Below are 15982 nucleotides of genomic sequence, written 5' to 3'. Positions count from 1 at the left end.
CAGGCACATGTTTCTGGAAGAGCTGTGTAATGAGAAGCCATAGATCTGATGAGTTCAGCTGGTGTGTGATGATCATCTCCTACCTTTTCGTACTGAGTGGTCTTTTCAGGATGTAACTGAACAGCTCACGACTGAGCCATTTGCTCTCCAGCAAAGCATCCTGAAGCTCATTCTTCTGTCAAGAGGAAAAAGAGGAAAGGGAATTGCAGAATATAGAAGTAATAGAGTGTAATATAGATATCTTTATATCTATCTATCTATCTATCTATCTATCTATCTATCTATCTATCTATCTATCTATCTATCTATCTATCTATCCATCCATCCATCTATCTATCTATATATCATTTATCTATCTATCGATCTATCTATCTATCCATCCAACCATTTATCCATTCATCTATCCATCATCTCTCCGTCCATTATCCATCCATCCATCCAATATGCAAAAACTAACAATAATATTAATATGTACAGAATTGCATAGAACCATTTTGGACAAAGAAACCACAAGATCAATTTACAAATCTCCTTGTGGACAGTATGGTGCATACTTGTGGCCGATTAGAGAATTCATAAGCAGTAAATCTCAGGCGATGCACTCAGATCCATCCATCATTTTTCCTTCCAACCATCCATCCATGTCTCCATTCATTTCTCCATCCATTCATCCATCCATCCATTTCTCTGTCCATTTATACATCCATCCATTCTACCATTTATCCATCCATCCATCTATCCATCCATCCATCTCTCCATCCATATCCATCCATCCATCCATCCAATATGCAAAAACTAACAATTATAATAAGATATACAGAATTGCATAGAATGATTTTGGACAAAGAAATTGTCTTGTCTTGTGGACATCAGGGTGCATACTTGTGGCTGATTAGAGAGTTCATAAGCTGTAACACTCAGACGATGCACTCAGTGATAAGACATACATCTCTTTAGCCTGTAAGGACCAAAGATGGGAGCTCACATTGTCATCCTGGCTGTGCTATAGAAACCATTAAAAACACACCCACATCTCAAATTAATCTAACACAGATTGCATACAAAATTTATAAATACTTCAAGGAGAACAGCACTATCAGCTATTACTAAAAAGCAGGATTCAATTTGTTGGTAAATTACCCTTTTAATTGGATCGCATACATTTTTAATGCTTCTTTTTTTGGATAAATATGCTTAGAAAATTAAGTCAGACAGAGAGACAAGGCAACTTTAGGGGCTCATAATGTAGGCTATCTACAGTATATGGTCGTGTACTCCTAAACATATAAGCATTTGAAATGCATCGTCTTTCCCAGGAAAACAGACCAAAAATATTGATAAATTATCTTCACCTACACAGATTTGTGTCCATCAAATGCTCTCTAGAATAGCAAATCATGGTTCATGGCTTTATCATAACTAAAGCCTAAAAAAAAGGACAAGCTCTTCGACATGTACTGGCCAGACTTCCTGTTTCAATAGGAAATACATGAACACAGATACAGAAAACTGAAATTGTCAAGCAATTTCAGGGGTCTTCACAAAAGGCAATGAGATCTGTCTCACTTCTTAAGAGACAGAGTCAAATCCTTTTGAATCCCAAGGCTTGAAAATATATCTCATCACAACGTATCTACTCTTAAATGCATGAAAACAGAGAAGCAATTTCAGATCATCTCATGTGACAGTTTAACACAGCTGTCAATCCCTGTCAGCTTTCAAAGTGCCACAACCTGGCTGAACTCCATAAGTGTCTTTGACTAAGCATCCTGTCCCTTCCTTACTGACTCATATGCATCTAGAGGAGCATTTGAACTTTCTTGTCAGAAACCCTGTCTGTCAACCTCAGTGCCACCCACTACATGACAGCTACAGCACACAATAGCACTGCACACTCCATTGCCTACAAAAGGTGGCCACGATGACCTCCCGTAAGATTACAACATGTAGAATATCCGCATATACATTTGGGAACATTTTAGCCATCATGTTCTACTACCTCAAATGAAAGGAAATTTTTTTGGCCCCTGTTCAGGGGACATTTAAAGGCATAGTTCACTCAATCATGAAAATTGTGTCATCATTTACTCATTTACTCATGTTGTCCTCAGTCACCATTCGTTTTCATTGTATGAAAAAATATTTATTTTGTGCTCCATGGAAAGAAAGGATGGGCGAATAAATTACATCAGAATTTTAATTTTTGGGTGAACTATTCCTTTAACAGACCAATGAAGTGGCTAAACATTGAAACTGGGAGTACAAAATTTTCGGTGCTCAGTCATGGCTGATTAAACAATGATTTCATGTGGCAAAGATTAGACTGTCAAGGGATTATCAGATTAAATTCTATGTGAGTTAAAGCAGTGACACGTATTAATTCCAGGAATTCTACTTCTGATTTTCATGGATGGATCAAGTCCCAGAACAGCAAAAGAAGGAGATGTCTTGGGCAGAGAGAGAGAGAGAGAGAGAGAATGAGAGAAAGAAAGCATGCCACAAACCGGGACTAATTCAAGCAGATACGGCTACCCGATCCCCACCCTCTAGTTTGGCCCCTGGTTCTGCAGCTGCTCAGAAAAGCTTTGCTTATTCTTCCACAACATTCACTGAGATGAGGCTCTTTACATGACCAACCACTGCAGCTTTGTAGATCTATATGGGGTGTGTGGGCGTTGTTATACAACCACAGAAACATAGCAGGAGAAAGACAGGGAGAGATACTCCGGGAGACGGAAAATCTGCGGGTCACACAGATGTGACAAAGGGATATTTTTAATACTCATATTTAGTAAGTATAATCAATATTTCAGAATATTTTGTACTTTCTGCACTACCCTTAAAAAAAGTCCAATAGTATTACCATGCTTTTTTAAATTGCAATCCACCCTGATCGCAACCTATTTTACTTGTAGCGTGATTTCAGAGTGAAAAATGATATTCAACAAGAAAAAATGCAGAGTGTAACTTGATTCTATCCTTTGGGAAATTATTGGATAGTGGAAAATTGCTGTTCTAGAACAAAATGGAGCCAGATATGAATGCAAGTTTGCTAAAACAATGTCTAATTAGCTTTTTGCTACCTAAATTCCTTGGGCGATATGATGATATATATCGCGGCGATGATATAAAGTGTCAGTCGACAGAGATATTGCTACAGTTGAAGTCAGAAGTTTACATACACCTTAGCCAAATACATTTAAACTCAGTTTTTCAAAATTCCTGACACTTAGTCGTAGAAAACATTCCTGTCTTAGGTCAGCTAGGAACACTACTTTATTTTAAGAATGTGAAATGTCAGAATAATAGTAGAGAATGATTTATTTCAGCTTTTATTTCTTTCATAATATTTCCAGTGGGTCAGAAGTTTACATACACTTTGTTAGTATTTGGTAGCATTGCCTTTAAATTGTTTAACTTGGGTCAAACATTTTGCATAGCCTTCCACAAGCTTCTCCAAATAAGTTGCTGGAATTTTGACAGAACTGGTGTAACTGAGTCAGGTTTCTAGGCCTCCTTGCTCACACATGCTTTTTCAGTTCTGCCCACAAATTTTCTATCGGATTGTGATGGCCACTCCAATACCTTAACTTTGTTATCCTTAAGCCATTTTGCCACAACTATGGAGGTATACTTGAGGTCATTGTCAATTTGGAAGACCCATTTGCAACCAAGCTTTAACTTCCTGGGTGATGTCTTGAGATGTTGCTTCAATATATCCAAATAATTTTCCTTCATCATGATACCATCTATTTTGTGAAGTGCACCAGTCAATCCTGCAGCAAAGCTCCCACAAAACATGATACTGCCACACCAATGCTTCACGGTTGGGATGGCGTTCTTCGGCATGCAAGCCTCACTATTTTTCCTCCAAACATAACAATGGTCACTATGGCCAAATAGTTAAATTTATGTTTCATTAGACCAGAGGACATTTCTCCAAAAGATCTTTGTCCCCATGTGCACTTGCAAAATGTAGTCTGGCTTTTTTATGGCGTTTTTTAGCAGTGGCTTCTTCCTTACTGAGCAGCCTTTCAGGTTATGTCGATATAGGGCTTGTTTTACTGTGGATATAGATACTTGTCTACCTGTTTCCTCCAGCATCTTCACGAGGTCCTTTGCTGTTGTTCTGGGATTGATTTGCACTTTTCCAAACTACTTTCATCTCTAGGACACAGAATGCGTCTCCTTCCTGAGTGGTATGATGGCTGCATGGTCCCATGGTGTTTATACTTGCGTGCTATTGTTTGTACAGATGAACGTGGTAACTTCAGGCATTTGAAAATTGCTCCCAAGGATGAACCAAACTTGTGGAGGTCCCCACATTTGTTCTGAGGTCTTGGCTAGTTTCTTTTTATTTTCCCATGATGTCAAGCAAAGAGGCACTGAGTTTGAATGTAGGCCTTAAAATACATCCACAGGTACACCTCCAATTCAGTACACCTCCCATCAGAAGCTAATTGGCTACTTGTCTAAAGACTTGACATACATTTTCGTAATTTTCCAAGCTGGTAAAAGGCACTGTTAACTTGTGTATGACCCACTGGAATTGTGATATGGTCAATTAAAAGTGAAACAATCTATCTGTAATTAATTTTTGGAAAAATTACTTGTGTCATGCGCAAAGTAGATGTCCAAAACAACTTGCCAAAACTATAGTTTGCTAATATGAAATTAGTTTTAATGACTTCACCCAAAGTGTAAGTACATTTCTGACTTAAACTGTATATTGTGTATATTGTGATATATTAAGTCGGGGAACAAGCTTAATAATTGGTTAAGAGCTAATGATTAATAATTGCAATCACTGAACAGACGAATAATCGTTCTATTAATCGTTCGATAAATAGATTATCAAAATAATCGTTAGTTGCAGACCTACTTTGAATATTATATTGTGCAGTGTATGCAACAGTGATGATTATGTTTGCCCATAATGACACAGATCTGATTTAACTTGTCTACCTGTTTTTAAGTTAGGCAGGAGAAGGCAATGGTGGAGGATTGCTAAGTGGGAAATGTCTGACAGTTTGTCTTTTACCTAATAAATACCATTTAATATAAATCATATTCATATTGAAAATGTTAATCATATAGCATGCTATACAGCCTATAAAAAAATACCTTAGTGCTGCCATCTGATATCGTCCCTGCATCAGGGCACTGCCAAGGCACTTTTTTTTAAGGGTAGCTTTTGTAAGCTCTACCCTCAGTCTTACTAAAATATGTTTTTTCTATCTACAGTTGTTCAGCTGTGCAACACTATCCTTTAACATGTTGCTTATAGTGGCAGATCTGCCAATCTTAAGTGACAACTCCAGTCTGCACCTGTAACAAACTGATTCTTAGCCTCTGATCCTGCTGTGAAAGCTCAGGGCTCCTCTCCCACAGAGAGCAGGTGGTTGCCATGACAGCTACAGGAGGTCAGGAGGGAGAAAGCCTCCTCCCTAAGTCTGTCAGAACACTGACACTGTGCTAATATACAGTATATACAGCCGTAAACAAACATTGCGGTTCAGATCTTCAGCGAGCACTGATGGAATAATGCTCATTAGACAGATTTGATTGTTTTTGACAGCTGAATGTTTTTCAGAGTGACCTCCCGAAATGTCATCTTTACAAGTCACAAAAATCACTTCTCATGTAGCACACTAATTAATGCCCCCTAGCTCAGAGAAATTATAAGAGTAAATCAACTACAGGGCAAGCAGTGCTACTATAATTGCAACACAAGGGTTTCCAGCGATCAAATTAAGCTAGTTGACATTAAAGGATACAAATATTTCTCTATGAATCTTGAAAGCACATTTGAGCAGTTGCAACAAAGGAGAGTGTGCTTTAAGATCACATGCTATTTCTGTGCTTTCCTCTTTCCTACACCCACAGGATCTCCAGGTTAAGGTTGTATCTCGTGCCATGAGCGCAGCATTTTTAAGATGCGAATCAAGATATAAGAACTTGGGTTACTTGGGTCTCTCGAGAGTCATGTGACACCATGCAAGGTTCGGACGTGTGAACTGTGAGCTCTGTGCACTTTGCTAGTTTTAACACTATTAATGTCATAAACCTTTGAGATTCGATAAACTCTGTTCCATAACTGTTCTAGGAGGACAATATGTCAAAGAATTCAAAATCCTCGGGCTCTGGAGACATTAAAAGACACTTACGGGCTCAAGCTGACATCCTCGGAGGCCCCGAGCCCAAGAGTCGATTTGGTCGGAGAGCTCCGGGAAATTCGATGAGAAATGTTGAACATGTTGGCAATGCTGACGAAGGTCGTAGCTGACTTGGAGGATCTTGCTGTAATACGTCAATCGATCACTGCCATGGAGATGAAATTCACTGAGGTGGTTAAAAGAGTGGGGGATGTCGAGAAACAGATAAATTATCTGGAGTCATCGGAGAGAGAATTATTTGCTAATCCACTAGTGACCAGGGTGGATTTGGTGCATGTCTGAGAGAAGTTGGAGGACTTGGAGAACCATAGACGATGGAATAAAGACTGTATTGTTGGAATTCCAGAGGGCGAAGAGGGTCAGGATATGGTGAAATTCCTGAATGGCATCTTTCTGAATATGCTTGACATAACAGGCCATAAGCTGGAAATCGAGCAAGCTCTAAGTGTTCCGGCTTGGCGATCCACTGAGAGAGACAGACCCTGATCAATTCTGGCCAAATTTTCAGATAATCTGATAAAGATCTCGTGTTACGTGAGGCGAGGATTAAAGGAAGGCTTTCTTGGAAGAACCATAGCACTTTCTTGTTCCCAGAATTTGTGAATTTGACGAGAGAAATGTGATCAATTCAAGGAATGCAATAAACTCTTACATCAACGGAAGGTTGCTTTTGCACTGATGTTCCCGGCCAAACTGAGAATAGATGCTAAGGATGGCCATAATGCACATGTCCCCAGCTAGCTATGTCCTTCATAAAGTCAATGGAGTGAGTAAGTTATTTTCTGGTATTCACGTTGCAGCCGAGTGGACTGACTCATTGAACATTCACTTGACTATCCGAGGAACTGAGCACCTTTTTTGTTTCATTTTGTGCTGGTTCCACCTAGCGGCTGGAGTTGTTTTGTGGAGTATTTCTCACAAGTCATTGTGATTAGGTCATTTGATGTACTCATGTATCTCTCAAATTGTTGCACAAACCTTGCTACATGATATAGAGGACAGACTTGAAGAACACTTGAAGTTTATTAGAGACATTAAATCAAGTCAAATATTTTAAAATTATAAGTATCTTGGTCAGTAAACTCTCCAGTTACAGCTACTAAAGATAACTTATGTGTGCAGTCAGACAGGCATTAAAATAGACATATTAGCAGTTACCACCTTATTTTGATAATTATGGAAAAACTGTTTTGAGATGCTTGTAAAGGGGTCAAATTCCAAATTTATTATGACAGGTATTAATAAAAATAATATAAAAAACAATGAGAACTGTCAACAAGGACAAAATTAGTTATGCTCTTTTTTTCAAAAAGTTTTAAACTTTTGAATCAATGAAAAGGTATTTGCTAGCAAAGGCAATGGTGATCTTGAGTGGCAGGATCGGTTTGTGCTTTATTGAGGGCATTAATTGCTTTTTATGAGAAACATTTAGCCCAGTTTGTGAAATCCTACAGAATCGACTAAGCTAAGCAATGGGTTGTTTTCTTTTCTGTGTTAGGGGCTAAGCCTGCCCATGACTTTTGCTAAGACTACCCATGTTTGCTAAAGCCCCAGAGAGAGAGAGCAAAGCATAACCTTTGTAGAGCAACAAGGCTCGTCTGTTAAAAAGTATCCTCAGGAGAAAAGCTCAAACTTTGAAGTCTACAGACCATTGTTGAGGTTTAAACTTTATGAAGTGCACCTGGACAAACCGAACACAAATGTTTCTGCAGTAATCTCATGTTTATTTATGCACAATGAATTGCATTGAAATGAGCATCTGTACTTACTGAAGTATTACATGTTAATGTCTTTTTCTTTATTTCCCTCTCAAGAAACTGACACCTTTTCCTCCTCTCGTTGACCTCTGACTCCTGGAGGGATTAAAAATACAAGAATGAGGGGAAATATGAAACTAATGACCATATTGATTGAATTTAAAAGATTTAAAGGTGAAGTGTGTATTTTTTTTTTTATGTTAACTACATTGATCTATCCCAGCTAAAGCAGGTGCCAAACTAGCCTATTTTTCCAGTGATTTTCAGGTGTGAGCTTCAATAACATAATCTCAGCCAGGCAGAGGGAGATGAAGCACACATTAACTCATTCATCACTTGACCCTGGTTCCAGCAATGGGGAAAAAAGTATCCAACATGACAGAAAACATTTTTCTGTCAAATGGGCGGGCTCTTGTGTTCTCTTCAAGTGACCAATGAGCTCTTTCTTTTATTGAAGAACAGACAAGATTCAAGCTGATGTGAATGTTTTCATCACTCTCAGCTGTATACTGTACAAATGCTGATTGTAATCCACAGTGATTCTGTCACCAAGCATTTTACTGCATTTTTCTCCTAAACTGAAATTAAATGAAATCAGAAAGTGGAGGTTAAACAGTCTGTTTATATTGAACGTAATTTCTTTACCCACTGAAAGCTTCAGATGGATATACACGTTCTTATATGGCAAGCCTCGAGGTGTAAATGCACAATCACACACTTTAATAAAATAAAGTAACTGTGACAATTGCATTCTTAATCACTATTTTACCATTTTTAGAATTTTGCTCAAAGCCTCACATGGTACTCCTGTTGTTATTTCGGGTAGCTCCATGTGACAGGGATTCAAACAGTTGCAGTGATTTGGCATGTCTGTCACCCTTCCACCAATCTTAATTAACAGAGGAGAGCGAGATCTAAGCAAAAGAGTTGGCAAGTATGAAACCCTCGGCCAAAATAGAGTTATTTTGAGTCTGCTAATGTGACGTCAGCTTCAATCCGGTCAGCTACTGTAAGTAAGTTATTTGTAGGCTGATTTATCCAAAAAGAATTAAATGTGTGACTCTGTAGCGCTATAAAAACATTGTTCTGTTTGTTCGAATACCCCGACCAGCCTAACATAGCATAATTGGCTGAGTTGAATGCAGGAATATATGTAAGTCTAACAATTGGCAAATGAAGGGAGTGTTCAGGAAACCAGTTTGGAAACAGGCTTTATTTTTGCAATTATATTTGGTGAAGCAAGTGCTGCAGAAAACACACTTCACCTTTAAATTTAGGCTAGATATGCAGAAGATGCACCTTTCTCTAATTGGTCCTGATGCTCAGCAGATGCTGCTCTTTATATAATTTATAATACATTACACGCCTTGAAAATGTTGGCAGCTTCTTGGGCCAATCCAAGTAAATCTGCCCAGAGGGCCAGAAAACAGTAATTCAACATAAATTAAGGACAAAGTCAGATGTGTATTTAGCATAAAGAATGTACTGTATCTTGGTGTGCCAGAAAGGAAGGTCCATGTGTGTGGGTGTCTGACTCCTAACGATGAACATTTTAAAGCAACGATGCGTAGTATTAGGGCATCTGGGACAGGAAGAGAACAGCTGGGAGCTCAAATCTATTGGTGTGGAAGTAACAGCCATTTCATCTGTCAACATGTTACACAGCTGAGCTTTGCTAAATTGAGTGCTTTACACCCAAACAAACCTCAATATAACAAGACAACACATACCTTTAAATAAGATGAAAGGAAAAAAACACTAATCGTTTGAGCTTTTACATGTAGAGGTCATCCAAAAATTAAAATTCTGTCAAAATTGAATCGCCCTCATTTCATTTTAAACCCATTTAAATTTGGTCTCAGTCACCATTCAGTACATTCATACAATGAAAGTAAATGATGACTGAGGCTGTCATTCTAACATCTCCTTTTGTGTTCTACAGAAGACAGAAAGTCAAGTGGGTTTGAAATAACAGTGAGGGTGAGTAAATGATGACGTAATGTTCATTTTTGAACAACTATCTATCTATCTGTCTATCTATCTATCTATCTTATACAGTAACTTCTTATGGTAAATCTATAACAAGTGGTTCAGTTATCCTGCTTACTCGAGGTTGACTGGCAAAATGACAACAACACCTTCAGTAAGTCGGAGAGCAGTCAAAGTGGTATGTATTGCGTGTATGCGTATGTGTGTTTTAGAGTGGGGGTAGGGGACTCTGGAGTTGCTATAGAAACCTAATCATTCAGGTTATGTAGAATGTTAATCGTGAGATTGAGCAGCCTTTTTGGCACTCATTCACAATTCATTGTTAAGCGAACTCAGCTGTGGATACAACAACTTTGCTTCAAAAACAGTCTAATAATTTCAAAGTATTGTGGTTTTACCTCACAATACTGTACTGGTATTCTAACACCAACTATCTATATTTTTTGTTAAATATTGCATATTAATATTTTAGGGAAAAACGTACCACCATTCAGAGCATGTGAGTGAGAATACAAAATACTGCAGCATTAGGTCAAAGAACATTTAATTATTTCTATTTGACCAAAATGCTAACTCAGAACAAGCTAAAAATATATTTAGTATATTTAGTCTCTGCTAGTTCCCAGACATAGTGAAAACATAAAATGGTTCAAATGTAACTGTACTGCTACGTCAAAAGGTTATGGAAAAATCACCATCTCTGTGGGAAGAAAATCTCAGGTTTCAACAGCAAGCACCTGCCTGTCAGTCTTACAATAATGTATATATATATATATATATATATATATATATATATATATATATATATATATATATATATATATACACACAATACTAAATGTTAGGCACTTGTCATAAAATTTCTAAGTAAGGATTTAAAACAAATGATGACATAAATAGTTTTCATTAATCAATTAACGTCATACAAATTCCAATAAACAGTAAAGGAGCTAAATCAATATTTGGTGTGAAAACTTTTGCCTTCAAAACAGCACCAATTCTCCTACTTACACCTGGACATGGTTTTTCTTGGTTGTTGGCAGATAGGATGTCCCAAGCTTCTTGGAGAATTCACCACAGTACTTTTATTTATTTATGCTGTCTCAATTACTTCTGTCTCTTCATGTAATCCCAGACTGACTCGATGTTCAGTGGGGGGGCTCTGTAAGGGCTATGCCACCTGTTGCAGGGCTCCCTGTTCTTCTATTCTATTCTATTCTATTTGCAAAAGGAATGTATATATAATATATTTCCTATTGACACACTAAAGCTGAAGATGCCTAAGATTTCTGAAGTGCCTAAGATTTTGCACAGTACTATATATATATATATATATATATATATATATATATATATATATATATATATATATACATACATACATTAACACAATTAACTATTAAAGACTATTCTTGGCTTTATCAATTAATGCACATCTGACTTATGTGAAATGAGGGCAGAGAAGCCACGCAGAGGGTATGTGTTTGCTCTTCAGGAGGCGAAAGGTTATTCCGAGCTCTCTCCTACATGTTTGAGACATTTCAGAGATAATCTCTGGAGTGGGGCACTAAAGGGAGAATGTCTGGGATATCAAAATAGATGTGCGTGGTGTACCCTCCTACTCAGTGGCTGCCACACTCCACATCGTAACAAGCAATTGTTGCCATACTGCGCAGGGGAGTAGTGAAAAGAGGAAAGGTGGAGGGGAGAGACGGAGAAGAGGTTAAAGTAAAAATCTAGGTTCAATAACAGTTACACTCAATAGACAGCATTTGTGGCATAATGTTGATTATCACAAAAAAATAAAGAAACTCAAAGCACATATCTTGGTTACTTTGAGGCACTTACAATAAAACTAAATGTGGCCGATTTGAAAACGTAAAAAACTCAACGTTTCAAAAGTATAGACACAAAATGTAAACAATAGGCATATTCACATGATTTTAGTGTGAAATAATTGCTTACTAAACTTTTCTGTGTAAAGTTTTATTCATCTATACAACTTCTTGCCATGACGATGTAATGACAACCCAGTTATCCCAGTAATTTTGCAGTCCACGATAATTTAAACAACTTTACAGCTCAGAGTTTGAACAGAAGAATTAATGGAAGTGCTTTTATAAAATTACAATCTTCATGTTTCTGACTTTAAACCCTCCAAACATTGGCCCCATTCACTTCCATCCTCTCTGTAACCTAGATTTTTTATTTATTTAAAAAAAAAGGAGAGATGGGACAAAATTTTATTTTGTGATTTACTTTGTGTCTCAAATGCTGTCCTTTGAGCTAAACATGCATTGAACCCGGAATATTCCTTTAAAGCAGCATCCAAAGGTATGAGGGGGTCTGACCGACCATTTAAGACCCCCAAAAGATGAAGTCAAAACAAAAGGTTGGGGCCCCAAAAACAAAAGTGGGTTTTAAGAGTACATGTTCTTTTTACGAACTTACGATTTGCACATTTCAGTAACTTAGATTAAACTTAGAAGTAAATTAGATTCCAAGTTAGAATTAATGGAAGCATGTATTTCCACCTGTTGCTGAATTGACAGCAGCAAACAGAAGTTGTGTTAATCACGCTTTCAGTTGCGATCAGTATCTAGCAGTACGTAGCCAAAATATGACAAGAACTGTCAGTATTTATCACTTAATTAGAGATTTACATTACAAATATCACAAGAAACTTTGGATAATTGACATTTAGCTCTAACTGTGCATTACACAAGACACATTGGATTGCATGCCGAAAAAATACCAAAACTTTTTCTGAAAGGCAGTTTTTAATTTAGCATAATGTCATGAAAATGAATTGACTGTGGCTAGATTTTTGCAAAATGACTTTGCTTGGTTCATTGCAGGTATTGCAACAGGTCCGAGATGGCAAGTTAAACCAAGTTTAACAAGGCAAGTGAAATGTTATCCCATAAAGATAAGGTTTTAAGGTTAAAGCTCTATCATGTTTTAAATCACCAAAACTGTTGCCCCTACCCTAAACCTCTAGGTAACTACAGCGATACGTACAAGAAGCCATGTAAAAATAATTTTGCAAAAATGTATGTATAGTCAAGGGCATAGATTTGGCTTGGACATGGGTGGGGGTTACAGTGTGAAGAATTTACATGTTTCCATTGATCAAAGTATAAATAATTTTGTGTGTGTGTGTGTGTGTGTGGGGGGGTTGTACTTGCTTGTTTTTATTATTGGGGCTACCTCCACCCCATCCCCCCTGGAATCTATGCCCCTGGGTATTGTAACGTGATTCTATGAGATGAGGTTTGTATCATTTGTACAGTGTGTTTAAGGTAAGAAATTAGAAAACATTACTACTGTTGCTGTTGCAGCTGTCTGAAATATCACACACCCACTGGGTCTCTGATAAAGAGAGAAAGCGCTCCAGAGAGACTTCTCTCTCTCGCTCTCTCTCTCTCTCACACACATACAAACACACACACACTCTCAACCCTACTTGTTCTCTGAGTCTTTCTCACGACACACACTTATGTGATGGTGGAAGGCTTCCTCCTGTGAACCCCAGAGATATATGCATGAGGTGTGATAATGATGTTGCAGAGCTCAGGATGTCAACACGTTGATTGATTTATTCTTGGCTCTGCATCCTGCTGTCCTGAGACTCTTGGTGCCTGGAAGCCTCAGAGTTGGCTGGCTTGATTCTCTATGTTTTAACTAAGGCAAGCATCAGTGATGCGGCATCACTACTATGATAACTTATACTTACTGTTGTGTTAAAGATTTTAAAAATTCCCTAAATTTTAGTAATAAACTTTGAAGCGAAACTCATCCCAAACCATGCAACAGACATGAATGACACCTCACATTGTGCAGCTTGTTAAGGACAGTTGTGTTATTACTTTTATAAGTGATCCGACTCATTATTTCTGCACGGAGGACAATAAAACAGACAAAAAACAAAAAAACAGACTTAGATTGAAGAAGGAATCTGAGCCATATCTAGAGATCATAATATCTTAGACACTTGGGGGTTGGCTCTTTTGGCTTGGGCCTGTAAGTGTCCAACCAGAATACCCTTTATCAACCACCTGCCCTAGTCACCACCCTGAATACCTCGGCAACCACATAGATACACCCAGACAACCACCACAGCACCCCATGAAGTCGGTAAGTTTTACACAGGTTTGGTATAATTATTTCTCTAAACATTTTGGAAACAGATCAGCATGCTAGGCATGGCTTTTTGCTGGGTATTAGAGTACCGTCATTTAAGCCTGTTTCCCCAACATCCCAAAAAAGAAACAGAGAGATTAATATGGCTCAGACTCAAGAGAATATCTTGGCTGACTTTGAACATACACTAGCCTTATGTATTAAAGGAATGTAGGAGGCTCTTTAATGGTTGATAAACTCTTGCAAATCTCATTAAGCAAAGGGCCACTTAATTAGAACAAAATGGACTTTACATTAAGATTTTTGCTGTTACATTTTCAAAGGGTTCACACGATGCACATTTAGAAAGAAGATTATGGGTTTTGCTCTAAGTATGTAATTTTATCAGTAAAACTAAAAAAGTGAGCAAATAATAAAGCATTAAGACAGCTGTCCACAGAATGTGCTCAGGTCCATATAATATATGGACTGACGTTCTGATCTTGCAGATTGGGAATAATGTATTTATTCACACGACTGTCAGAGTGGATTGAAGGACCACGTCTGTAAGAGAAGCAGATGGAGTATGGGGCGTGGGGTATTTTTAAATTAGGCAATAACTATTGAATAGAAAGTGTCACTCAGTCAAGGTAGGGGGTTTCACTCTAACCATGGAAACCAAAGGGCTGCAGTGAGGGTACTGGTTGCAGTCACTGATTTCTGGGTTAGAAACTCAGACCCAGGACAAGGTGAAAAATAATAAGCCTAAGACCACAGTTTTGAGGTCTAAAATCTTCATCTGTCTCTCTGAAAAAATGCAAATTGCATAAAGGTCAAAATGTATCTAGATCTGAATAACTAAAAAAAATGTTAGTAAGATTCCTGGTTGAATACAATGCTTTGGTAGAATCACACAAGAATGACAGACTTAAGAGACATAAGTTTCTGCTCATAAAGGCAACAAATGCATGATGTACTGACCTGGGACAATTCCCAGCTATGATCATGTATACAGAGAGGGGAGAGAGAGAGAGAGAGAGAGAGAGAGAGAGAGAAATTATTTACAATGCTGCACAGCTCCACATGCAGAAACACACATCGGAATCCCCACAGCCAAGCTCCAGGCAGAGGAAGGCAAGTGATGGAAACAGAGAGATACAGCAGCAGGAGAAATGAGATAAGGAAATATTTACCGTCTTAGTTCCAAGTTCCAAAGGCTGTTAACCTGCTAAGAAAATATTCCTTTGCTTTTCCTTATTTCTCTTTCTGTCCTCTTTCATTTAGCTTCCTCTGGGTGTGCAAATATCAGACAGTGTTAATGGTAACACTCTCTTTCTACTTCTCTCCTTACAAGGCCTGCTGCATGCTGCAGAAGGTGAAGCACAGAGCTCCCCCAACATACGCTACGGTGGACCCTTCATATCCTCCCTGAGTGACTAAAGCTAAGTGCAAGAGAGAGAGAGAGAGAGAGAGAGAAATAGAGAGGGAGAGTGTGTGTGCGTGGGTGAAGAGGCTGTTGAGGGGGTGGTAACTCCTGAAGCCATGCCCCACCCCTATTATCCCAAAACCTTCACACAGCTGTGAAGCAGGCACAGGCAATACAGGCAAATGAAATTAGGAAAATTCTTAATTGATGCATAAAATGTCCACAAGCTTTCAGATTTATCAATATCAATATTTTAATTTAAAAAATATATGAATGTATAAGGGAAACTGTAGATTTTAAGTGCTCCATCTTTTTCAAAATTTTTATTGCAGTTTTTGTATACTAGTTACATTTTTTATGGTCCTGCTGTGTGAAAAATATATTCTTAAAAGTACAAATATCCCATGTAGTCTCTCAATTTAAGTAATGTTCTGAATATAATACTAGAAACAGTGACGAAAACACATTAAAAACATGCAACACTATTTCAATAGGTCTAAATTATTCCGCAA

The 15982-nt window shown here is 37.9% G+C and overlaps 1 protein-coding gene across 10 annotated transcripts in view; it reads right to left on the bottom strand.

The window, feature by feature from the left end:
* The window catches only part of rimbp2a (RIMS binding protein 2a), a 74810-nt gene that overhangs the window by 43525 nt on the left and 15303 nt on the right, over positions 1-15982 (bottom strand). For 6 of the 10 annotated variants that reach the window (XM_052100528.1, XM_052100527.1, XM_052100532.1 and 3 more), the window contains exons 1-2: positions 15238-15465; positions 84-175 (exon numbers count right to left, since the gene is read on the bottom strand). The gene's annotated coding sequence lies outside the window, so the exon portion shown is untranslated. Of the gene's footprint in view, positions 1-83; positions 176-7945; positions 8030-15237; positions 15466-15982 lie in introns of those variants that run through there. The other 4 variants (XM_052100520.1, XM_052100524.1, XM_052100523.1 and 1 more) reach the window with 3 other exon arrangements.

Source organism: Xyrauchen texanus, chromosome 31 (genome assembly GCF_025860055.1).
Source record: "Xyrauchen texanus isolate HMW12.3.18 chromosome 31, RBS_HiC_50CHRs, whole genome shotgun sequence".
Lineage (NCBI taxonomy): Eukaryota > Metazoa > Chordata > Actinopteri > Cypriniformes > Catostomidae > Xyrauchen > Xyrauchen texanus.
The sequence above is the reverse complement of the archived record's forward strand: the minus strand, read 5'-3'. Positions and strand labels throughout refer to the sequence as shown.